The 24403-nt window shown below is 41.5% G+C and overlaps 1 protein-coding gene across 3 annotated transcripts in view; it reads left to right on the forward strand.

The window, feature by feature from the left end:
* P4ha1 (prolyl 4-hydroxylase subunit alpha 1) overlaps window positions 1–24403 on the forward strand; it is a 1160453-nt gene that overhangs the window by 284725 nt on the left and 851325 nt on the right. The window lies entirely within an intron of this gene.

Raw genomic sequence — 24403 nt, forward strand, 5'->3', positions numbered from 1 at the left:
AAACCAAGAAAAATTATCATTATGGACTTTAGTACGTTTCGAAGATTTTTTTTTTAGTTGGTCTTGATGCCAGGTGGCATTTTCAGTTTTTCTATGCCAAAAGTTTATGCTATGTGAGCTTTTATTTTCCATAGAAGGGGCTTTTGGAAGCTAATCAGTAGATAGGGAAGAAGCTGTTCAGTTGGGGTAACAAAGCATTGAGAAACAATGTGCCATGGTCAGGTCTTTGACCCAAGTGCCAAGGAGTCCCTCTTCATGCAATTTACAAGATTGTTAGGTATTTTGGTATTGTAGTGGGTTTCTACCTTGGTCGTTCTAGACTGTAAGGGAAAGCAATAATAAGACATCCTGTTTAGTTCCATTGACACTTCAAGAGTTGTCATGAGAGTATAAACTCAGTTGAATTCATAATCTGGGAGTAAGCCATGACTCCACTGGTGCAGCAGCCTGACCGGTGGCATTGGAGACGATGTGTATGCATTTGAATGTGTGCTTGTTTTATTTTTTCGTTTGTTTTTTCTATTTGTGCCCAGACATATAAAAATATTAGTAGGATTAAAAATGGAAATGTCATCTTGCTGGATCCTGTGACACAGGAGCACTGGGTAGGGGATGTTAAATTATGGGAAGAATGAGAATTCTCAGGAAAGTTCACACCAGACTTCTCTTTATACCCACCCTCTTGAATAAGTCTTCATCGTCTTGTCCCTTCATGCTCTTTTTGCCAGCAAGGATTCTTAGGGGCAAGTTGAGGAAGTGCTAGCAGGTGACATGTAAAGGGTTAGTTGAATATTGGTCAGTTGGGTTCAGACTAAAAGGAAGGGCCAGTGTCATCTCATTGAAAAGAGTTCACTACTCTTCACAAACCTTGTATCTAGAATATGTGTAAGCTGCCAAAGATGAACTCTTAGATTCCAGAAGAAAGATGTCTATGGGTTATTAACATGAGCATATTACCCATGGTTGGTGCCACAGGCTTCAAATATGGGGAGATGAGCTATTTGACATCACTTGAAGTGGTTTTTTTTTTTGTGTGTGTCAGGTAGGAAGACAAGGCAGGATTATGTGTCAAGATGATCACCTGCTTTACACTGAAGTAGTAGGTGAAGCCCTCAGAATCTGTGGCACATGAACTGTATGCACAGGCAGGTGACATTAGCTTGTCATGCAGTGTGCCCACAGGTGGTGAGTGGCATAACCACTGTCCAGGTTGCAGACTCACATGCTGCCAAGAAGATAATAAGTTGTCAGACTGCTGCTGTTTAGGTGAAAATTCATGTGACATGTTTGTCAGTTTACTTGTATCAAAGGATGGCTAAAGGACTGTTTTAATTGTTAAGAGACTTGTCAAAGGACTTTTTATTTTTATTATCAGAGAAAATCACCCGTGTGATTTTCATTTTATATCTCGAGCTAATTTTGCATTCTCTAGTGAGAATGACTGAATCGCCATCCAATTCTTATCCTTAATCCAACCTTAGGTAATTGCATAGACATTGTAGATTTGCAGCTTAAGACACACAGATTTGTGTTCCAGTTGCTTACTGGGAACAATCACTTAAAAGTTCCATTTAGTAAACCAGTAACACTGGACAGCTGCTATATGCCATTTGTGCAGTATGGTAGTGTTACTGTTTTAAACTCCTTCCATGAAGAGAAATAATGCAGCTCAGACCAGAGTTTTACTGTTGTGACTAGAACCTTATATACTTTTAGCCACCACAACAAATATACCTAATAATATGTGAAATTTTCAGCTGGTCACTCAACAGGCCAACCCACTAGCACTGTCCATGGTCCTGAACCACAATTTAAAATTGTGTTGTTTCCTTTAAGTGAATGATCTGGTTAAACATTTCAGGAATATGGAATCAAACGAGAAGATAGGATGCAGTAGGTAAAAAAAACGAGGTAGAGGGAGTAAGAGAGACAGACTGACAAATACATGGAAAAGCATGACCTTGCAAAGAAAGCAAGTTAATGGAAGGCAGCCAGAACTGGGGAGAGGGTGTTCCTGGGCATGTCTTTATGTTATGTTCTTGATGTTGTATCTTTGCACAAAGAGAGAGAATATTTGCCTTGGAAAGCCTTTTAGTGGGAGCATCTTGCTATTGACTTTTAGACAACACACGGCGCACAGTGGAATTCATTACACAGCAGAACAGCCTTGAACTTTTATAGTTCTTTTTTTTTTCTCTTAAAAATGATTAAGGATTAAGCTGAACATTGTTGACATATGCCTTGAATCCCAGAACTCAGGATACAGAAGCAGGTGAATCTTTGTGTTCAAGGCCAACCTGGTCAACAGAACAAGTTTCAGAACAGCCAGAGCTACACAGAGAAACCTGTCTTGGGGAAAAAGGTGAAGGATAAAATATTGATTACAAAGAAGAGCTTTGAAACTTCTTCATGATAGGCTAGCACACTGAAACTGTCTAGACTTACTAGCCACAGCAGAATCAGTGACAGGAATATGGGAAGGGATCAGTGATGGCTCCATAGTTTTTGCCTTTCAGTCAAAGTCACTTGCTATTATCAGTCGATATTATGGAGTTCTGTTGTTTGCAAATCTCCAAGCACTTGTTTTTTATGGGAAGGTTAGGACTTTTATTTTTTTTACCATTGGTACTCGATTGATTATGAACCTGTGCACTTTGAACCTGGCCTTTGGAAACTAAGCATGAAGGAAGAACAAGATAGTGAAGATTTGATTCTTAATTTTGATTCTTTTTACTCACCAGTGATATCTGATAAATTTCTTCACATAAATATGCATGATCCAATTGTTAAGACTGGGAAGATATTACAGTGAGTAAAATACCTTTTCTCATAATCACGAAGCCTGAGTTGTATACGTAGGATTCTGGTAAAGCCAGACATGGTAGTACATGTCTATAACCCTAGTGTTCCTATAAAGAGATGGGAGTTAGAGGTAGGAGAATCCCTGAAGACTGTGGTCCACCCAGTTTTGTATGTGGTCCACCTACCTTTGTGTATGTAGTGCTGAACAAGAGACTATCTCAGTGTCGGAGGTGATGGCTAACATCTACCTATAGTTATCCTCTGACTCCAACACATGTGCTGTGGTGTGTATGTGCCCGGTGAATATGCACATATGTATACATATTACACAATACAAAGTTTTTTTTTCTTCTTTTGGACAGGGTTTCTCTATGTAGCCCTGACTGTCCTTGAACTTGTTCTATAGACTAGGCCGGCCTTAAACTTACAGAGATTCATCTTCCTCTGCCTCCTGACTGCTGGGATTAAAGGTGTGCTAGTACCGCCTGGCTATGCAGACATTTTAAAAAAGAAAATATATGGTTGTTTCAAATGGTGCGAATTGGACTAACAGCCTTTGGTGTTGGAGTGACTGCCATGGGAGTGTGAAGTTACTGAATGTCTGAGTCTTAGTTTCCTGGTCTGTAAGGGTAAGGTAATAAGTAGTTCATTTTTCAAAAAATAAAGCTGAAGGTTGTAAACAAGGCTCAGTGGTCAAGAACTCTTGTTTGCTCTTCTAGAGGACCCAAGTTCTGTTTCCATCATCCACTTGGAGCAGCTCACCTGTAACTCCAGGAGTCTGGTACCTTCTTCTGACCATTTTAGGCCCTGCACTTACCCTCACATTTACACATTTACAGACTTCAAAAGAAAAACTGGTCAGTTGCTTTAAGATTGGTATTTAGTAATGAGAACTTTCATGGGTTTTTAATCTATAAATCATTCCGATTCTACCATAATACATTGCCATAAGAAGTAAGTATACACTGTCTGCCATTTGCCATTATTACATCAGAAACATAAACTAGGCAAACACTGAAAGATTGCTGAGCAGAGTGGGCTGCACTCTTTCTTACACTACTCTTGCCCTTTATCCCTGTTTGGAGCAGCAGTAATTTGGAATAATTCTGAGGAGCAGACTAGAGATATCCTGAGTATCCTATTGATTGTTACCTGTGGCCTCTGTCTCAGTTGCTTCTCCCTTGCTCAGTTGTGCTTTATTTACTCTCTCACAGATGTTTGCTCCCTAAAATATTCCCCAGTCTGCTTCCTGGGGAAACCCAACCTAAAACACCTAACTGTGACCTAAAGCAGGCTCCTGAAGTGTAGCACTCTCCAGCTAGGATGTCACTCCCTCTCTGGTGGAGTAGGTCTGCTCTTTTCAGTGTTGCTCAGTTTCAGAGGTCTGCATGCTTACTTCGTGCGTTGTCTTCTGTCTGCAACTAAGATTGGTTCTGGTATCTTCTGCTGTTGCCATGGCTGGTAGTTCAGCGGCCTTAATGCTTACTGCAGTGTCAGATGTTTCTGCCTTCATGACTGTCACAGAACTTGTCATCTACAACTACAACTGTTGGGGTTACCCTAATACCATTGCCATTATTAATGGTGGCTTTAACTAGTATTTGTAACATCGGTTTAGTCAACATATCTTTACTTTTACCTGACTCTTAATCCAGTAATAATTCCTGTGGTCCAGGATGATATGTGGTCCAGTGGATAGTCTGATGGACAAAGAGAGCCTACAGCTACAAGATCTAGGGAGGTATCTTCTTCACCAAAGCCAACCAAGTTAATTCTTGGATTGGAAAAGGTAAGAAGAATAAGAGTTGGGCAGTCAGTCTCATATTATAGCAGCAAGAACTAAAGCATCTGTTCACCTAGTTGGAAAGAACAGAGCTGGCCTTAATCTGTTGCAAAGAGAAGAGTAGGAGAGAATCTTCAGATTAGCAGAAAATATAGATCCTCTGCTGAAGACTTCAAGGATATTATTGTTCACTTGAATACACTGGGAAGACCTGACCCTGATGATCCCAGCAGATCTGCAAAATTCTGAATCATAAGGACTTGCCATCATAAGGTTTCTGAGTTACCATAACAAGGGGTAAGAATTCAGTACCCTTGAATAACCAACTAGAACTACCAACCACAAGTTTTGATACTATTAGTGTTTATAGTTACTACTTAGTCTTGGGTTGCAAAAATATGTGTGTATTTGATTCTGTCAGTACTGTGAACAAAACCACTACAGCTTTACGTTTAGTACTAAATAAAGTGAGGTCAGTAAAAGTGCTTGCCTGGGGTTAAGTAGAAGCTCTAGTAACACCTTTTCCAGGCAAGGCACCCATTGGGTATTGACTTTTTATGTATAATGAATGTCTCCCCCTTTTACATTCATACTGCATACTATTAACAATAACACAACTTCTCACTGCAGCTGAACTGTGGAAATATGACTCCTAAAAAGTATACACCAACCAATTCTTACTGGGTACTTTTTACAGTTTCTGTAAAATGCTACTAGAAAAGTCTCAAATGAAGCTCATCTTCTGCTTTCAGATATATTCCTTGGCGTATAATTCTTTTCTGGTTAAAAACAGTATGGATAAGTAGTGTGCTATGAGTTACAGAAAGCGAGTTGTAAGAGTTCTGGAAACGAATGGTGTTAGCAGAGCATCTTTTAAAAATGGTTCGACCAATCGAACCCTGGGCTTCCTACATGAAGGGCCAGTGCTGCACCTTTGGACCATATACCCAGTACTAATTGAGCTATTTTTAAAGAGCTAGGCTCAGGCAATTCCATTATTATTAGTATTTTTATTGTGGGTACCTTAGTATCCAGGATAGTTTGGACCTTGCAATTTTCCTGCATCAGTTCTCTGAGTGCAGAGAGAATAGCTGTGTGCTGCTACATCTGGCTAGCCTGCTGTTTTGTTTGGATTAATATTTATAGCTTTTGGGTTTTTGGATAATTATATTTTTTCAAGAACAACTGTTTTATGCACATATCACAAATTAAGTGTGATATTAAAAATTTAAGGAAAAGTTAAAAAAAAAAAAAGACCATGCTGATTCAATAGCAAATGACAGTAGAACTGACAGGGAAGCTTGTTGGGTTCTCAGCTCGTGTGCTCCGTGACTTCTCACTGACTATGCTGTGCTAGCGTGAGTGAATCTGGACAGCACTGGTAACACACAGTTCTGATGGCTTCTTGGTGTAACCAAACTGAATAAGAGTCTGAAATACTATTCAGGTTTTTAATATACTGGGTATTCCTTGCTGAGAATAGTCCATATGTAGCTGAGTGTAGAATGTTTACATATAGTGAAGCTTGTGTTGCACTTTTAGTAATCATGGATACTGTTAACCTGGTGTTGGTAAGAGTATGAAGCATCTGGAACTGTCCAGTGACACTGGCGTGAAAGTCTGATGGGAACTAGGCACTATTCATCTACTCTATGAGCCAGCCTTTTTACCAGAGACTTAGAAATCCCAAATTAAATTCTACTTAAGATTATTCACAGCAGCTTCTATTCAGAAAAGTCCAAACTGGAAATAACCTATATGTCATTACCAGGTGAGTGAACTAAGAAGTTATGATGTTTTTATGGGGTAGAATACTACTCAGGAATGAAAATGTCACAACAGTATTATGTAAAGCAAAATGATGCCTATAAGGTAGAGGAAATTGTTTGAAAAGGTGGGTTGATAGAAATATATATTTTACAAAATCAGTCTGTGGGTCAATACTGATGAATATTGTAGTGTGTAAGTTCAACCCCAGTTTAAATGATATTGTAAAAGGGAATGTCCAAATAAAGGAGTTGAATATACACTGTGGCTGAGAACTGTTTTCCTGTAGTAGAGAGCTCCACTGTAATGTTAAATAACGAGAAAGGGCCAATGGCACCTACAGGAGATTATGGCATGGTGAATGAGAGCACCAGGCAAACTCCATGGCTACCAGATGTACTTGTCACTGTCATTTAAGAGACACCTGTGTTACTGTCCAGGTAGAATGAGGCACATCTTAGTAAAGATCAACAAAGATCAAGAAGACAACACAGATCAGAGTGGAAGGTCCTGCCTATGCCAACATGTCGATACTAAGCTTCCTTTGGAGTTCTCTGATTTCATGGAATACAAGAAGAAGGATTTATTGACAAGGGAGAATATAGCCCTGTTGGTACCGAACTTGTGTTGATGTTAATCTGAGGTCACTGTTCAAACATTGGACAAATTTTGAGTTTTTTGCATTGATTTTATGATGGAGTGAGAAACTCAGAAAGATGATTGGACAGAATATAACTCCTTGCTCCATGGTGGGAATCACAGTGCTTCAGTCTTGACCAATTATGGGAAAATTAAATGCAGTAAACCAACTGAAGTCTAAGTTGGACTCAGCCCTAGGAGTGGCTTTTAGGGCACAAATTAGAGTGGGCTGATGTTTCCAAAAAGAAAAATCACACCTGTGCTAAAGGTACCAAAAAACCAATTGACTGATGAGAACTTGGTGATTGTGGAGAGTTGGAAAGATGCAGATCCATAACCAAACATCTCTAAGTTGTTAGTCACTTTAATACAATAGCCATTTGTCACCCCTGTCTGAATCTGAGTTCTTATCTTGTCACCAACCAGGTACAACTTTGAGAATGTATTATGTCAACAGACCACTAACTTGCCACCAGATAAGATCTAAACCTTTTCTAATATAATATCTCCCTGCTTTGCTGAAACCTATCTACCTGGTGTTCTTACTAATATATGAATTATGAATGTCTTAATTTGTGACTTTCTTTTGTTCTGTGACTATAAAAATTCTTGTAACACCTTCTGTGATAAAATGTCACTTGGGGCAACCTGTATCTGTGTTCTTGAGCCACAATAACTCATATTTGGCTTACAATAAACTCTTGTGTTCCTTTAGAGGTGAACTGGATTGTGGTCGACATTAGCTAGCAAGTTAACATCAGAGATAGAGAAGACAGCTCTGTTATGAAGATTCCCATGAACACAGAAGGCATACAGGCTCCCAAAGTTCAAGAACTTGGTAGCTGAGTGCTGGCACACCTGAGAGCACAGGTAGGGCTACCACTTCTGCTTTGAGGGACCTGCCTGGAGCCCTTGGGACGTAGGAACCAAGGCGCAGTCTGGGACAGAATCCTTCTGGTTTCCATCTGCGCCTGGAGCAGAACCTGAGCCACAGCCTTCTGTGTCCTGATCCCGCCAGTAGAGAGCTGGTCTCCCAGGAGTGCTGGACATACAGGAGGGTCAAGCCTCTGTCAAAGACAGCAAGACCAGCTAACACCAGAGATAACTAGATGGCAAGAGTTAAGGGCAAGAATATAAGCAACAGAAACCAAGGCCACTTGACATCTTCAGAACCCAGTTCTCTCACCACAGCGAGTCCAGGATATCCCAACACACCGGAAAAGCTAGATTCTGATTAAAAAATCACATCTCACGATGATGTTAGATCATCATGATCTAACATCATGATGTTAGACGTTAAGAAAGACATAAATAAAGAAATATAGGACAAAAGCCCTTAAAGAGAAAACACAAAAATCTGTTGAAGAATTACATGAAAACACAACCAAACAGGTGAAGGAATTGAACAAAACCATTCAGGATGTGAAAATGGAAATAGAGACGAAGAAATCACAAAGGGAGACAACCCTAGAGATATAAAATTTAGGAAAGAGATCAGGAGTCATACATACAAGCATCACCAACAGAATACAAAAGATAGAAGATAGAATCTCAAGGGCAGAAGATACCATAGAAAACATCAAGTAGGCTTTATCCCAGGGATGCAGGGATGGTTCAATATATGGAAATCCATTAATGGAATCCACGATATAAATAAACACAAAGAATAAAACCATTTGATCATCTCATTAGATACTGAGAAAGCATTTGACAAAATTAAACACCCCTTCATGATAAAAGTCTTGGAAAGATTAGGAATTCAAGGGCCATCCCTAAACATAGTAAAAGCAATATACAGCAAACCAGTGGCCAACATCAAACTAAATGGCAAGAAGCTTGAAGCAATCCCACTAAAATTAGGGAGGAGACACTCCCTTCCTACCTATTCAGTATAGTGCTCAAAGCCCTAGCCAGAGCAATTAGACAATAAAAGGAGGGCAAAGGGATACAAATTGGAAAGGAAGAAGTCAAAATATCACTATTTGCAGAGGATATGATAGTATACTTAAGTGACCCCCAAAAGTTCCACCAGAGAATTACTAGGCCTGATAAACAACTTCAGCAAAGTAGCTGGGTATAAAATTAACATGAACAAATCATTAGCCTTTTTCTACTCAAAGGATAAACAGGCTGGGAAAGAAATTAGGGAAATGACACCCTTCACAATAGTCCAAATAGCATAAAATACCTCAGTGTAACTAACCAAGCAAGTGAAAGATCTGTATGTCAAGAACTTCAAGTCTCTGAAGAAAGAAATTGAAGATTTCAGAGGATGGACAGTTCTTCCATGTTCATGGATTAGCAGGATTAATATAGTAAAAATGGCCATCTTGCTGAAAGCAATCCACAGATTCAGTGCAATCCCCATCAAAATCCCAAGACAATTCTTCACAGAGTTATTAGAAAGCAGTTTGCAAATTCATTTGGAATACCAAAAAACCCAGAATAGTGAAAACTATCCTCAACAATAAAAGAACTTCTGGGGTAGGGCTGGAGAGATGGCTCAGTGGTTAAGAGCACCCGACTACTCTTCCAGAGGTCCTGAGTTCAATTCCCAGCAACCACATGGTGGTTCACGACCATCTGTAATGGGATCTGATGCCCTCTTATGGTGTGTCTGAAGACGGTGACAGTGTAATTATATATAGTAAATAAATAAATCTTAAAAAAAAAAAAAAAAAAAGAACTTCTGGGGTAATCACCATCCATGACCTCAAGCTATATTACAGAACAATAGTGATAAAAAAAAAACAAACTGTATGGTTTGGTATAGAGACAGGCAGGTAGATCAGTGGAATAGAATTGAAGATCCAGAAATGAACCCACACACCTATGGTCACTTGATCTTTGGCAAAGGAGCTAAAACCATCCAGTGTAAAAAAGACAGCATTTTCAACAAATGATGTTGGTTCAACTGGAGGTTAGCATGTAGAAGAATGCAATTCTATACATTCTTATCATCTTGTACAAAGATCAAGTCCAAGTGGATCTTGGACTTCCACATAAAACCAGATACACTGAAACTAATAGAAGAGAAAGTGGGAAGAACCTTGAACACATGAACAAAGGGGAAATCTGAACAGAACACTTATGGCTTATTCTCTAAGATCAAAAATTGATAAATAGGACCACATAAAATTGCAAAGCTTCTCTAAGGCAAAGGACACTGTCAGTATGACAAAAGGGTAACCAACAGATTGGGAAAAGATTTTTACCAATCTTATATCTGATGGAGGGCCAATATTCAATATATACAAAGAACTTAAGAAGTTAGACTCCAAAGAATCAAATAACCCTTTTAAAAAATGAGCTACAGGGCTGGAGAGATGGTTTAGTGGTTAAGAGCACTGACTGCTCTTCCAGAGGTCCTGAGTTCAAATTGCAGCAACCACATGGTGGCCCACAACCATCTGTAATGCATACAGTCTCCTTTTCTGATGTGTCTAAAAGCAGCTACACTGTACTCATATGCATAAAATGAATAAATATATCTTTAAAAAAACAAAACAGACAAAACAGTGGAACATGACCTTAATCCTGTCATGGTGGTGCATGCCCTTGATCCTAGCATTTAGAAAACAGAGGCAGGTGTGTGTCTGAGTTCCAGCCCAGCCAGGGCTACATAGTAAAATCCTGTCTCTAAATTAGTAAAGAAAAGTTTATATCTAATAAAAAATTTTTAAAAAATGGGCTACAGAGCTAAGCAAAGAATTCTCACCTGAGGAATATTGAATGGCTGAAAAGCACCTAAGGAAAGGTTCAACATAAGGATGTTGTCATCAGGAAGATGCAAATCCAAGTGCAAAGACACTACTGCCACCTACCAACCAAATGGAGTAAATTGTCTTCTAAGTGCAGTTTTCTCCAGTGCCACCAAGTGGTTAAAGCATTTATCTATTATAACCTCTGCACTGTTACACATTGATGTCTCTGAGCAGCAAAAACAAGGAAGGGAATCTTCTAAGTAAAATGGAAAGTTGTTAGAAATGGGCTTAGGTTATAGGGATCAGCTGCTGAGCCTGATGACCTCTGTGCGATTGCCTGACCACATGGTGGAAAGAGAGTGCTATAAGTTTTCCTCTGAATTCCACTGGTTCACCCCCCCCCCCACCCCATACACACACACACACACACACACACACACACACACACACACACACACACACACACACACACAAGAAGTATGAGTACTTTTTATGGTAACTGGTACAAATTTTGTCTTAAGAATTTTTTCCCTCCTTTTTATCTTCATTGCAAGTGGGGAGATATGATAGAGGCTGTTTTCTTAGATACATGTCTGATAAGAGTGGTAGCCCCAGTGAACAGAAATGTCTTAGGATTTTATTGCTGTGAACAGACACCATGACCAATTTAAGTTTTATAAAGGACAACATTTAATTGGGGCTGCCTTACAGGTTCAGAGATTCAGTCCATTATCATCAAGGCAGGATCATGGCAGCATCGAAACATCCAGGCAGGTATGGTGCAAGAGGAGCTGAGTTCTACATCTTCACCTGAAGGAAGCCAGGAACAGACTGAGCATCCTCAGGAGGGTCTCCAAGCCCAGCCCCACAGTGACACACTTCCTCCAACAAGACCACACCTTCTAATAGTGCCACTCCCTGGGCCAAGCATATGCAAACCATCACAGGAAGCATGGAGGACCAGTCACTCAGAACTTAGGTCAAAGTATTACACAATACACAAAAGAAAATGAAACTAATTTACCCACAGATGAATGCAGCTCTCCAGCCTTTCCAGAGGAGTTTCTTTTTTTTCAATACAGAAACCTCAAACTGGTGAAAATGCAGAAACTTAGGTGTCAGTTAGGCTCAGCCACTAATTTAAGAAAGTGATTGTATCATAATGTATGCATTCACCCTATTGGGGTCCAGGAATTGCCTCACAAACTACACAAACACAGATCCCAGGTAGACAGGGATAGTTTATTAAGCATATGCCCCAGGGCCAATTGACCAAGATCATCGTCCAGATTTGGGATCTGAACTATGACATTGACTGAAGATCCTACAAATTTTTAGTGAGTAAAATCCACAAACATCTGTGTGAAGTTATTCAAGCAGTCATGATTTAGGGATAGGGTATTTCCTTAGGAACATGACTTTGTTGTACATTTATCCTGTTTCCATTGGTTGGGGTATCCAACTGATTTAGGGGATTTGCTTTGTCTAATGTTCATATCTTAACTTGTATACCAGGATGGGACTTGCCTTGTCTAACATTCATGTCTTAACTGGCCAACTAGACATGCCTGTCTCTTTCTAGGATGTCAGGTATCAGAGATATTACTCAACCACTACTCAAAATGGAAGTCTTATTCTAAATAATTTGTTACATTGGGATAGGTGTCTCTCTTATGTTAGGGTCCATCTCAGGGCAAGGCTTATATAGAGATACAGGAAGTTCTGCTGGGTGTTTGGTTTGCATCCAAATTTATGGTTGGTAATTATACTAAGTATTCCTACTAACTCCTACCATAATTGGGTTCTAAGGGCACAGAATATGTAATCAACCTGGGCATGAGAAAGTTTTCTATAAACAGCAGTAACATACAAGAAAGTTTCCTTTTAATAGAAGGCTTGACAGATAACAGTTCCTTAGGTCTTAACAATCCTATGTGAAACAGATATTAAATTCATGGACAATGCAGAAGAAAAGTATCTCCCAAGAGTTTCCACTTTGACAAAAGCAGTATTAGAAGCTGGTCCTCATTTACATTGGCAAACAGGATGGAAAGAGGAAGCTAGGGCCATAGAACAATGGCATAAGGCTAGAGGCATTGGTATTTCCTGGGTGTTAGCATTCTGTCTAAGCTCCACCTTCAGTTACCTGGCCACAGCCATGTATGCCTGACACTATAAAAGGGGCTGCTTGCCCCTTCCTCACTCTCTTGCTCCCTGCTCTCTCTTGTTCTCTTGCTCTTCCCTTCTTCCCCCGTTGTCCCTTCTCTCCCCCTTCTCTCCATATGCTCTTGGAGCATATCCTCTACTCTTCTACTCTGCCCCTCCCCCGTCTCTGCCCCTACTACCCTCTAAACTCCTCTACCCATTCCCTGAATAAACTCTATTCTTATACTATACTGTTGTGTGGCTGGTCCCTCAGGGAAAGAGATGCCTCATCATGGGCCTGCAGAGTCACCCCCTTTCCCCATACCTCACCACACTTCCATAGAACATATTTCTTGCCCTTTATATAAATACATCATATGGTGCCATGACTGAGATTTAGAAACTCTGCAGGTTTGCATCCCTCTACTGCTACATGGAGATCCAACACTCTAACTAAACTTTGGAGAACTGGTAAACCCCTTATCCCCACTGGTCAGAGTAAGAGTCTGCATGGTTTCAGGGGAGAATTCTTGAGCTACCCCTGTGCTGTCTTTAAGGATAGAGCTTTTCATGGACCCTCCTTCTAGGACTTTTTCCTGTGGGTGAGATTTTCCTCTCTCTTCATGAGACAGTTTCTTTCTCTCTGTTGAAAATGCCAGGCTGGGCCTGGATAAACTGCTCTCTAGCTCCTATTTTCTCATCCATGGGTCTGTCTTCACTGCCTGTCCCTATTTACTGGGATATTTTTGTCTAAATCACAGTAAGCAGAAAGCACTATTTGCTCCTTACCTCTGTGCCCCTGCCCGCAGGAGCTTCGTAATTTACAGGAACCGAGGGGGATCCGAACCTGAGGAGGAATGGGTGAGAAAGAGGAGCGAGACCAAGCAGTGTCCTTGTCAAGGTCTGTTTATTGAGAGGAATGTACAGCATTTAAAGCTCTGAAGCAGGAATTGAAGCAGGAACTGAAGCTTAGGGCAGGGGGAGTACTGGGAAGTACCCAAGGACTTAAGGTGAGTCATTAAACTGTAAGATATTCTCCTTAGACATGGAGGCAACAGTCTTCCGGGGACAAGTTCTTTGAAAAGGTCAAGCCCTTCTCAGGAATCTGCTCAGGGCAGGGCTCTAGCTTTGCTTAGTTCGGACGTCTGCCCCCCCCCCCCACACACACACCTCTGCTCTCCTTTGCCTCAGGGAAAGCAGGTCTGGCCCTGCCCCTTGTGTCCTGTCAAAGATGAGATTCTATCAATTATTGAGGATATAATATAGATTTACAGAAAATTCAACCAAAGTACAAATTAAGAAAGATAAATTATAAACTCTTAATGGTTTATAAATATTGCTAATTTGTAGGCTGCCATTTTGTCCCATTGGTATTGTCCTTTGCCTTAAAGAACCTTTTCAGTTTCATGATGTCCCATGATCAATTGTTGATCTTAACGCCTGAGTGTTCCTGTTCTGTTCTTGAAATTGTCTCCTGTACCAATACATTCAAAGCTATCACCTTATCTTCTATGAGATTTAATGCATCTGGTTTTATCCTCAACGCACTTGGCCTTGAATTTTGTGCAGGGTGATAAATGAGGATCTATTTGCATTCTTCTACATGCAGACTTCTGGTTAGACCAGCACCATTTTTTGAAGATGTCTTTTTTTTGTGTGTGTGGTTTTGGCTTCTTTGTCAAAATTCAATAGACAAAATGTGTGGGTTTATTTCAGGGTCTTCATTTCAATTTTATTGAACAACCTGTCTGTTCCTATTACCATGCAGGGTTATTATTATTATTATTATTATTATTATTATTATATTTATTTTTATCACCATTGCACTGTAGTACAGCTTGAGATTGGGGGTGGTAATTTCTCCAGAAGTTCTTTTATTGTTCAGAACAGTTTTAGCTATCCTTTGCCGCTATTGTTTGTTTGTTTGTTTGTTTTTGTTTTGTTTTGATTTGGGTTTGTTTTTTTGTTTTTTGTTTTCCATATGAAGTGTAAGAGTCCGTTGGAAGATCCCCACTCAATAAGGCCACAGACACCGGGATCGCTGCAATCCGCAAGAGGTTTATTGTTCCAACGTACATTGGGGTCCTCTAGTACATAGGCAAGAGGAGACCCCGAGCTCACAAAGAACACACTTTTTATAAACATTTTGGCGGGGAATTCAGAGGTCACCTGAGTTGGACAACTTCGGCTGGTTACCCTGAACAACATTTAAAACTATTGGTCGGGCTGGAGAGATGGCTCAGTGGTTAAGAGCACCCGACTACTCTTCCCGAGGTCCTGAGTTCAAATCCCAGCAACCACATGGTGACTCACAACCATCTGTAATGAGATCTGATGCCCTCTTCTGGTGTGTCTGAAGACAGCTACAATGTACTCATATATAATAAAAAAAAAAAAAAAACAAAACAAAACAAAAAAAAAACTATTGGTCAACTTGAATGGGAAGGTTGTCTCCTACATTTGGCCCTGCCCTGTGCATCTTGTGGAATTTGTGGTATTTCCTGGCATTGTCTTTTTTCCAAGTCACTTCCCTCTCTGTCCTCACCCTAGACAAAGTGGTTCCCTGTTTAGGCCATTTCCTTATCTGTCCTTCCCATAGGCAGGGTGGTGACTTGCTATTTCTGACAGGGTTCTCACAGAAGTTAAGAATTGCTCTTTCAAGTTCTGTAAAAGATTTTGTTGGAATTTTAATGGGAATTGAATTGAATTTGTAGATTTTTTCATTGTGAAATAGTGGTGGCCATTTTCACGATGTTAATCCTACAAATCAATGAGCATGAGAGATCTTTCCAATATCTTCTTCAATTTCTTTCTTCAGGGACTTGTAGTCCTTGTCATATACAACTTTCAATTGCTTGAGTTACACCAAAATATTTTATATTATTTGTGGCCATTTTGAAGGGTATTGATTTCCTAATTTCTTTCTTAGCCTGTTTAACATTTGTATAATGGAGGGCTTCTGACTTTTTTGAGTTAACTTTATATACAGCCACTTTTTTTGAATATATTTGTAGCAGACATGCAGCTCAGTCTCCATGTGAGTTTCTCCACAACTGTAGTAGGGGCTTTTCATTAAGCTGTGTCCTCATTTTAATTTAATCTGTTCCCCAGCAGGGCTGTCTTGTCTGGCTGTAGTGTGGGAGGATATGCCTAATCCTGCATAGATTTGCTGTGCCAGGGCAGTGGGGCCCAACAGGGGACTCTCAGGGGAGAAAGGGATGGGGGATGGATGGAGGGAATCTGTGAGGGGTGACTGGGATGGGGTAGTGTTTGGGAGGAAAATAAAGAAAATTTTAAAAAAAGAAAGAAGAAAAGTAAACATTATATAATGGTGTAAATAGTGAACGAACAAATATGTTTTTGTATGTTACCTTAAAAAGCAAGTAGAAAATAAAATAGCAACCAAAACTGATTTCCTTTGAAGTGACACATGGTGGAAAATCAATAGAGGGAAACAGCACTTCAAAGACATTGAGATGAAGGAATGAGGCAATGCAGTGCAATGGATAAATGGCCAGAAAAGGACAGTTTGTGATATGGATGGTGGTGTAGTTGCAAGACAAGGTACCCAGAAGTCCTCATTTAAAATGATGAGAAGGTATATGTTATGTTATTGATGTTTTATCATAAGACTACAATGGAGAAAATAACTTGACCAAGAATAAGGTATATAGTATGACAGGAAAGGGAAAATAATTTGCTCTCAGAGAGGTAATATTTTTCATGAAGAGATGTCTTCAAATGCATGGTTTTCCTTTCTTAGTATACATTAAGTACCAGTTCAGAAGAACTTGGAATGCTTCCCACATGAGAATAACTAGTTCACCTTGGAGAGTTTGATCCAGGATAGACTCATAATAACAGAGAGCTGAGCAGTGTTGGGAACAAAGGAAGAGCTTTCTAAGCTTGGGGCTTCCTTATGTCTTTTTGTTTGTAAGTGATTATGTAAGAGTAATGTATGTGGCCTATACAATAACTACATTATAGCCATTAAATTACTTATATACATAAGTTCATTGCATGTGAAGGAATATGGAAAGTAAGACAACATAGAAATAAATGGAAAAATCCATGATATAGATAGAAATACAGATAGTAAAAATTCTAAAATTACCTGAAATATTTCTACCTAATTCTGGATATTATATTGAAGGAGATAAAAGACATAATTAAAAAGAATCCAAAAGTCTAGATTCTGGCTGAGAATGTAGGTTAGGAGAATATTTGTATGACATATTATTAGACCCTGGTTTCAATCAGCAGCATACAAATAAAAAAAAAAACAGGTAGTGAAGATGACATAGCAGATTAGACATTGTGCACATTAAGTGCGTTCAGCATGGAAAATGTTGTAGATATTATACAGTAAAGAAGGGCCTACCATGTGATCCAGCAACCCCATTGCTGGTTATATAGACAATGAAAACAGAGTCACCATTCCAAACCCTTATTGGATTCCAATGTTATTGTGCTCTTCTCTATAGTTAAGAAATGGAATGACCCTAGATGTTTATTAATATTGAAAAGAATAAGGGTGTGATACACACACAAAATAGAGTATTCTTAAGATTCAAAAAGGTTATAAACCTATTGTTGGAAATAAATGAATGCTAAAATCCCAGATTAAGCGAAACCAGACAATACAGAGAAATAAATATCACATCCTTGAAGAGAATCTTCTCTTCAGCAGCCATAGAGCTCGAGTTGCAGAAAATCAAACTGAAGTCTTCATTATAAGGTTGGCTGAACTGCAGCAAAAATTCAATTCTCAGCCACAGAGGGTGTCAGTGAAATACCCTCAGATTGAGGAGACTCTCGCTCCAATCCTGAGGATACCCACCACCCCACAAACACGCGGAACTCACATCTTGATGCAAAAGCAAGAGGTTTACTTTGGGATACCAATGCATTGGGGCTCGACACTGTCCTCACAGAGGAGGGATATGAAGAGCCTCGAACAGCAGAAATGTACAGTTTATATAGCCACACAGTTTTATTAGCTCAGCTATTCCAGTACCAAGGATATCTGACTAGGCAGATGTTTTCCGTCCTGGAGTTCCCAGGACAAGGCTGCAACCATATCAATGTATCTATTTCAGTACCAAGAACATCTGACTTGATATATGTTTTCCTGTAATGGGTTCCCAGGACAAGGACCAAGGATATCTGACTTGGCAGATGTTTCTCTCTTGGAGTTCCCAGGACAAGGCTATAACTATGTAGCACAGCTATGTCAGTACCAAGGACATCTAACTTGACAAATGTTTTTCGTTCTGCAGCACAATCTAGTGGTCAATCAGCTTCCCGGAGATGTTTCCTACCTTGTAATTGCCCTGTAGTAAATACAATCTATACCATCTGTTTTTATGGTTGGGCAGCTTCCTAGAGAGTGGGTGGGAATGTGTTTCCTGTACTTTCTGGTCTATTGTCTAATGTCTAGGGGCTAAGCAAGGGCCAACTTAAAAGATTCTCATTCTTAAGAAATGGCTGCACTAATATCAAATGGGGATCTTTCACCAGCAGTTAAAGTAAGGACATTAGTTGGCAAAGAATGGGATCCTATAACTTGGGATGGGGATGTGTGGAGGACCCTACTGAAGCTGAGAATTTTGAATCTTCAGATTCTCGGTGGTTTAACTTCACCTGAGGAAGTAGTACCCTCAGCCCCAACCCTTGAAATAAAGCCTCTTTCACATGAGGAAATTAATCCTTGAGAGTCTGATAAACCAACAGTGACTTTCTATGAAGAAAATGCCAGACAAGACAATGTTGATGTTTCTCAAGGCCCACCAGTAGTTTTCTCTAGACCCATAACCAGACTTAGGGCAAAACAGGCCTCTAGAGGGGAGGTAGAAAGTGTAGTTCATGAGGAAATGTGCTACTGAAAGGAAAATTATACAGATTTAAGGTTTAAAAATATGAAGTTAAAAGAGTAAGTTTCAAAATTCACAACCTCAGGACTAAACACTGTGAAAAGCAAGCCCAGGCAGCCCCGCCCTGCCGCTAGAACTAACAGACCATAAAAGGAAAGGGATGCAGAACAGACCAGGAGTACCGGATCTGACTCACAGGCCACCTGGCAGGAAGAGATAAGCCCCCAGCCCCCGACATCCAGGACGCCCCAAACCTGCCAATGTGTGTAGCTATACCTTATTACCTCATCATGTGAAATAGCCAATCATATGTGAACATGTCTATGTGCCTCGTTTGAATCCACCAATCCCCGTAACTATGCATCTGCTTCTGTACGCCCGCTTCTGCTTCCCCAATCCCTATAAAAGCCCCATGCTGGAGCTGCTGGTAGCGCAAGTCCTCGAAGAGACTGTGTGCCCAAGAGGTACCTGTGTTTCAATAAACCCTCTTGCTGATTGCATCCGAGTGGACTCGGCTTGGTCATTGGGCGCTTGGGTCTCCTCCTGAGGGAAAGGTCCTCTCCGGAGGTCTTTCACTACATTACTAAGGAGCTTAATGAGTTTGTTAATTCATTCAAGCAGAAGTTTGGGGAGTATCTGTGGGAATGGATTTTAAGGGTGTGGGATAATGGTGGAAGGAACATAAAACTAGATCAGGCTGAGTTTATTGACATGAGCCCTCTGAGTGGAGATTATAGGTTTAATATGGAAGCTTGCACAGTTAAAAATGGTGTCAGAAGTTTGAATAAAGTGTTTATCAAACAATGGCCTACTGAAAAGGAGTTGGAGATGCCTGATAGCCCTTGGCTTAGTTTTGGTGAAGAGATTTTAAGGCTCAGGGAAATTGCAATGCTAGAGTGGATACATTGTATAAAACCTAATTCTCCACAATGGGAGGGCCCAGAAGGTATGCCCTTCACAAATCCTATAAGACGCAAACTGGTGAGAGGGGCACCAGCACATTTGAAGGGTTTTGTTCTTACCCTTTTCCTTGTGCCAGACCTTAGGGTTGGAGATGCTGCTGTTCAATTAGATTAATTAAATGCAATGGGTTTAATTGGGCCCAGAGTTGACAAGGGCCAGGTGGCAGCATTGAATCGCCAGAGATAAAGTAATCATAGTTATTATAATGGACAGCATAGACAAAATGTTTATAATGACATAAGCGCATATAATGGCCAGCACGGAGAGATGAAATTTATAATGGCATGACTCGTTTGATCTTTGGTTCTTTTTTTTTTTTTTTTCCCCTGGACTGGGGACGAACCCAGGCCTTGCGCCTAGGCAAGCGCTCTACCACTGAGCTAAATCCCCAACCCCGTTTTGATCTTTGGTACTGGCTAATGAGTCGTGTTGCTTCCAGGCCTGAAATAGACGGGAAGTCTACTGTTTATCCTTTTGATCTGTGGTTTGTCTTAGAGTTATCTGTATTTTGATGCTAATTCCACTGCCCAAGGACAGCTGCCTAGTCCAGTACTCAGGAATCAGGTGACTTCACCAGAACCTTTTCCCCATTGAATTTATAAAATACAGGTGAGGGGCAGGTACAGGATAGAAGGAGGCCTGTCATTGGAGGAGAAGGAAGGATGGGCAGGAGAGAAGTTTGAAGGAAGAGGAGGAGATTGGAACGGAAAGAAGACAGGGGGTAGAAGGAGAGAAGCCGTAGCAGGACAATGGAGGCTGACGTTAAGATTCCGCTCTGTGTATTTACAGGCTGTTATTAATGTTTTTAAGGGATGGATGGTACTGGACTTTGTATGTTTATGTTATGTTTATCTTACCAGTTGGGTCAAAGATTATTGTGTTGTGTGTTCTTTTATGTGAGGGTTTGAGTGTAGGAAAGTGTGCTGTGGCTGGAGACACTGGGCTGCCGCGGAGTTGGGATGTGTTTCTGCCAAGATATCTAGCAGATATTTTGGGGCACTGAGGTGCTGAACCTAGCAGGATAAGAGACGATATACTTTTTTTATTTTTATATTTTTACAACAACACAGAAAAATTCTCAAACAAATGAAAGAACGGCTACATTGGATCACAACAAAAGGCAATCTCGGCTATTGAATCAGTTTCCAGACTTGAGCCAATTTGCAGAACCCCTTAAATGAAGGGGTGGTCAGGTTCCACTGAGGAAGGATCTTGATAAGACACCCTCCTTCTCAGAGTGTGCCATCCTCTTCAGATCCTCACAGCTTCCCCTCCACCTCAGAGTGGATCCTCCTCGAGTTTCTCTTCTTCCCCAGAGCTCCTCCTCCTGGTCCTATGAGGCTCCAAACTTCTCAACTGAATTTCAGAAAGCACATGAAAAGGCAATGGCTGCGGGTCTGCCCATTTGCTGTGAAAGGGGTGCGAGGCGGGCCCCAAACCCAACCCCTGTGCCAGGGCTACCTTAGTACTGGAGCTTGGCAGTCCCTCCCCTCTGGGCGGTGCTGGAGTGGGCAGAGGGGAACCCCCAGGGCTTCTTGTCATTGAGGGAGGATGGAGTAGGCTGTTTTCGGTTGTCCTGGGCTGAGGCTAACATGCCAGAACCATCTAGAATCTGGTAAAGGGCAGGTTTTGAGGGGCTCACCCCAGAAGTCACGGAGCTGGGGAACCTGCCTGTAGCCAGGCCTCAGGGCTGAGGATCTCTGTTGTACAGTGAGCAGGGTGGAGCCTGACTCCTGGACCTTTGCATAACTTGCTGTTTGAAATGTATTCTGGGCTTCCTTGGGACAGGTAGTACCTAAGCAAGCCAATAAATAACATGCCTCCATGGCCCCTGCATCAGCTCCTGCTCCTTGACCTGCTTGAGTTCCAGTCCTGACTTCCTTCCTGAACAGTAACATGGAAGTGTAAGCTGAATAAACCCTCTTCTCCCCAACTTGCTTCTTGGTCATGATGTTTGTGCAGGGGTAGAAACCCTGACTAAGACAAATTGGGGAAAGGTTGAACTCTGATTGCTAGGAACTGGGAAGAATCCTGTATGGGGGTGGGGGGGGGAGTGAGCGTGTAAGAGCATGATTGGATAAGACCAATGCATGCTGTTTTCATAGATGAAAGTACCACACTGACTCTAATAATCGAAGGATAATTTCTTGAAAAGCAAATATACTTTAGATACATAAGATTGTCTTTATTGATCAGGGGGCTAAATAAAAAGGAATCACAAGAGACAACAAAAAGGAGAAGAGCCATGGGGTAGACCTGTCAGTAAAGGAAGTGCTGGATGTCAGGAACTGTGAGGTATGAGAATACCTGGGAGTATGTGGTTTAAATTTAGAGATGAGAAATCTTCAAAACACCATTCTCATCTTACCTTCTTCATAGCTTCATAGCTAGGAACATTATATTGAAATCATGTCTGTGTTCATATCAGCCTCTGATGTGGTCAAACTAACAGCTTCCTAGAAATGAAGGGAAAGTTACTGAGTATTAACCAAAGTCAAGACACTATATTTAATAAACAGAAAACTCAATTAATTTTTGTTTCTGATTTAATTATTCAGAAATAAAAACAAGACCTCAACAATCTGACATCTTCATAACTGTTTTGAAAGAGTTATTTGGGTATAAGAAACACACAAGGTAATACTAACTTATTTATGGCCACAGCAAGACCTATATTGAAAATTTCAAGGGTCAGCCCTGGACACTTACCCAATTACGAGCTCCAACAGAGGCGGCAGCTGGATGGCTTCTCTGACCAGACGTATCAGGAGGTCCATGTGAGGGGCACACATGTCAAAGTCATCCAGCAGGTCCTCAATGCCCCCAAGAGATGCCCGGCAGGAAGAGATCCAACTCATGTTCCCTAGTGGAGGGGGAAACAAGGGTGGATCATTCTGAGGAAACTAGAGTAGCCATCCTGTCTTTCTGAGCTCCACTTAAACTCTCTCTGTGTTCTGGCGCTGGCTGATGGAGTCTCTAACAGGTGGGCACTGAGCAATAGTCCGGGTGGCAGACCATGACCGGGACCACTCGGATACTGCTTGGCCTCTACACAAAATCAAGCTCTCAGAAATGTGTCCTGGATTTGTCAGGGTATCTCCCTGATGAGGCCTCACCATTGTTTGAAAATCCCAGGTATAGGCAGTGCGTTGGCAAAACAGGTGGATGGAACAGGTACTTAGAATATGGGCAGAAGTGCGACTAGAGTTAATGAGTAAGAATGGATGGACAGAAAGTTGCTAAGTGGACCCAAATAGACGAGAGACAGATGAGTGGAGATGGATGAAGGTTGGTACTGAAGGAAAACTACGAGTTAAACCCAGTAAAGGAATTGACAAGATAGAATGAAAGGGGCCGATAAATGGACCATATGGATGGTGAGGTGGACAGATGGACAAGCGGACGAACAGATGGACGAATGAATCACGATGGATGGATGGATGGATGGATGGATGGATGGATGGATAGTGGATGGATGGGTGGATGGACAATGAACCAGGGCAAATGGACAGATGAATGGATGGATGGATGGATGAGTGAGTGATGGATGGATGGATGGATGGATGGATGGATGGATGGATGGATGGATGGATGGGTGAGTGAGTGAGTGGATGGATGGATGGTGAGTGAGTGGATGGATGGATGGATGGATGGATGGATGGATGGATGGATGGATGGATGGATGGGTGAGTGGATGGATGGTTGGGTGGAATTGGATGGATCCGGATGGATGGATGGATGGATGGATGGATGGATGGATGGATGAACATATGGACAGATGGACAGACAGATGGATGGATGGTCTGACAAGTGGATGGATGGATGGAGTGGATGGACGATGGATGAGTGGACGGATGGACAGACAGATGGATGGACAAATGGATGGATGGATGGATGGATGATGGATGAGTGGATGGACAAACGGATGATGGATGAGTGGATGGACAGACAGATGGATGGACGGACAGATGGATGGATAGGTAGGTGAAGCCTCTAAGCCCTCATGATCTTTGTCATGGCCCCCTTACCCAGCACCTCCTGCTTTAACTCCTCCAAGCAGCCTGCATGCAGCAGATGGAAGGGCAGTTCAGTCAGCTTCCTCCAGTTGGCCACTGTGCCTGAGAACCACAGTGGCTGTGGGGCCACCTGGTGGAGGTGAGAAGTGGCGTTAGCTTGGGCTTGAATTCAAGTGCTTCCTTCATGCCACAAACACTGGCCAAGGTGGCACCAGATGGTGCTGGAGGAGACAGGAACATAGCAGCAAACAGAGATACCCATCACCTCCCACAGAAGGCTGGGACAGAAGAAGGGACCTGGGGCTTGAGCAATTCAAGGATGAGGCATGTAGGGATATGGGAAAGTTCTGCTGAAGGTGGGACATTGGAGCTGGGCCTCCAAGTCTGTCTGCTAAAATACCTCAGAGCAGTGGCATTGTCGGGCACTGTGGTGCTCACCTGCAGTCCCCCAGCCTCAGGAGGCAGAGACAGGAGGATTGCTCTCCCTTAAGTTCTAGGCCAACATAGATAGAAAGAAGAGACTCCCATCTCCAAAAGCAGCAAAACACCCCCAAGCAATAACAAGAAACCAAAGGTACTTTGTGATGATGGACAAGAGACCTGGAGCTTAGCTGAGAGAAGCTTAGGCAGACCCTCATAAAGCCGGAGAGACTCAGACAGGGCAGCAAGATGAGCCTTAGTAGGAACAGGCTAACCAGCTCAAGTAACCTA

Source organism: Rattus rattus, chromosome 18, assembly GCF_011064425.1.
Source record: "Rattus rattus isolate New Zealand chromosome 18, Rrattus_CSIRO_v1, whole genome shotgun sequence".
NCBI classification, from domain to species: Eukaryota; Metazoa; Chordata; class Mammalia; order Rodentia; family Muridae; genus Rattus; species Rattus rattus.